The sequence below is a fragment of the Echinops telfairi genome, unplaced genomic scaffold (genome assembly GCF_000313985.2).
Source record: "Echinops telfairi isolate 266 unplaced genomic scaffold, ASM31398v2 ScPeMD7_2291;HRSCAF=2852, whole genome shotgun sequence".
NCBI lineage: Eukaryota > Metazoa > Chordata > Mammalia > Afrosoricida > Tenrecidae > Echinops > Echinops telfairi.
In genome coordinates, this window is record NW_022106189.1 from 3630369 (window position 1) to 3633329 (window position 2961).

A 2961-nucleotide genomic window follows, 5' to 3' on the forward strand; every position below is an offset into this window, starting at 1 on the left:
ACCTAACCAAAGAAAGAAAGCAACAAATTTCAATAGCAAGAATGAGGGATGGAACAGGGGACATTACAATAGATCCTAATGAAATAAAAAAGATAATTACAGTACCATGAAGGCCTGTAGTCTAACGAATTCAACAACTTGGAAGACATGGACAAATACTTGGAAAAACACAATCCCGCCCTAGACTATCCCAGATGGACATCAAGCACCTTCACAGACCCATAGCAATAGAAAAAATAGACAAAGTAATCAAGGGATTATCAACCAAAAAATCCCCTGGGCCAGATGGCTTTACAGGAGAATTCTAGCAAGCACTCAGAGAAGAACTGACACCAATCCTGCACAAACACTTTCAGAACACAGAAGACAGAAAATTCCAAAATTCTTTCTATGAAGCTAGTATAACTCTGATACATGAAGCAGACAAAGATCCCACAAGAATGAGAACTACAGACCAAATCCCTAATGAACATCATTGCAAAAATTCTTAACAAAAGGCCAGTAGAATACAAAAGCATATAAAAATAATTTTTCATATAATTAAAAAAATAATTCACCATGATCAAGTGGGATACATACCAGGGGTGTAGGATGGCTCAACATATGAAAGACCATTAGTATTATTTGCTACATTGACAGGAAAAATTATAAGAGCCACGTGATCGATAGATGCAGAAAAAGCATTTGATAACATCTAACACCCATTTCTGTTTAAGACACTCAAGAAGATAGGAATAGAAGGAAAATTCCTCAAGATTATACAAGCTACATATGAAAAAATAACAGTCAACGTGGTAATCAATGGAGCAAAGGTGAAAGCAACGCCACTGAGAAAGGGGACCCGACTAGGATGCCCCTTGTCCCCACTCCTATTTAACATTGTGCTGGAGGCCCTAGCTAACAACATAAGACAAAGTAAAGACATCAAAGCTATTCATCTAGGGAAAGAAGAGTCAAAGTTACCATTATTTGCAGATAATACCATTGTATACATCGAAAATCCCTGAAACTCCACATGTAGAGTGTTGGAAGCAATAGAGGAATATGGCAGAATGACAGGATATGAGAAGAATAGACAGAAGTGTATCGGACTGCTATACACATCAGACAAGGTCACAGAAGAGGCAATTTAAAAGGTAGTACCCTTTACAATAGCTAAGCACAAATTGAAATATCTAGGGATATACCTGACTAAAAAAGCAAAAGATTTTTTACAAGGAACACTATAAAACACTATTACAAGAAACTTAAGAGTAACTTCAACAAATAGAATAATATCCCATGCTTGTGAATTGGAAGACTCAATAGAGTAAAGATGTCAGTTCTGCCCAAGGCATAATATAAGTTGAATGTTATCCTGATACAAATACAATCATCCTTCTTCAAAGGATTGGAAAAAATGATTACCAACTTCATATGGAGAGGGAAGAAGCCCCTAATTAGCAGAGAACTCAAGAAGAAGGACAAAGTTGGAGGGCTCACTCTTCCTCACATATTATATGGCCACAGTGGTCAAAACAGTGTGGTACTGGTATAACAACAGATATTCAGACCAATGGAAAAGAGCTGAAGAATTAAAACATCAGCATAAGGGCAACTGATCTTTGATTAGAGCCCAAAAAATATTAAATGGGAAGTGTATGCCCCTTCAATAAGTGCTGCTGGAAAAAAAAGATATCTACCTACAGGAAAATGAAACAAGACCCTTACCTCACTCCATGCACAAAAATAAACTCAAGGTGGATCACAGACTTTGAGGTAAACCCCCAAACTATTAGGGCCATTAATGAGGAAATTGGGACAAACCTGAGAACCTTGGCAAAAGGAATACATAGGCTATCTGAAATAGGGAAGAATACAAATACAGAGGAGGCACAAATTGACAAGTGAGATATACTGAAGGTAAATCACCTGTGTACATTGAAAGAATTTACTAAGAGAGTAATAAGAGAGCCAAATAGACTGGGAAAAATCTTTAGCAATGACACTTTAGGCAAAGACCTTATACTAAAATCTACAATACTTTGCAAGGAAAAAAAAATCTAAGAGCCCACTAAGGAGGTGGGCAAAGGACCTGAACAGAAGTTTCACAGGGGAAGAAATCTGAATAGCCTATAAACATATGAGAAAATGTTCCCAATCATTAGCCATAAGAGAAATGCAAATTAAACAACTATGAAATATCAACTAATACCCTCAAAGATAGCCCAATTCAAAAAGTCAGAAAATAACAAGTGTTGGAGGGGATGTGGGGAGATAAGAATGATCATCCACTGCTGGTGGATCTGTAGGTATGTACAGTCATTATGGAAATCAATTTGGTGATATCTAAAACAAATGGAGATTAAGCTACCATAAGATCTAGAAATCCTCCAGAAGAGGCAAGAAACAAACCATGGTCAGACATCTATGCTCCAATGTTCATTGTGGCACAGTGCATAATTGCAAGGGATTGAAAACAACCCAAACTTCCATTAATAGACAAATGGATCAAAAAACTGTGGTACATACATATAATGGAGTACTGTGTGTTCCTAAAATGTAGTGATGAATGCATGAAGCACATTGTCGCATGAGAAGAACTGGAGGAAATCATACTAAGTGAAGTAAGTCAAGCACAAAAGGTCAAGTACAATATGAGTCCACTAAGGTAAGCTTAAAAAAGGAAATAAAGCGGGGTGGGGGGGGCGCACATAGGGGCAAAACCCAATCCATGGATACATACAGCAGCCAAGTAAATAAGCAGGGGAAAGAAAGAGAGAAAAAACCATGGGTAGTGGGGGAACAGGGCACTAATCCACCCAAGGGGCGGGTAATGTATATATCTCCACAGGAGAGGGAGAGAGAGACCAGGCTTCAACCTGATGCGCTAAGGCATGAATACGACATACAGGCATGTACCAGGGAAACAATAGAGAGGTCTGCGGGCCAGCCCCAATCCCGACTATGTGGACACAGCCC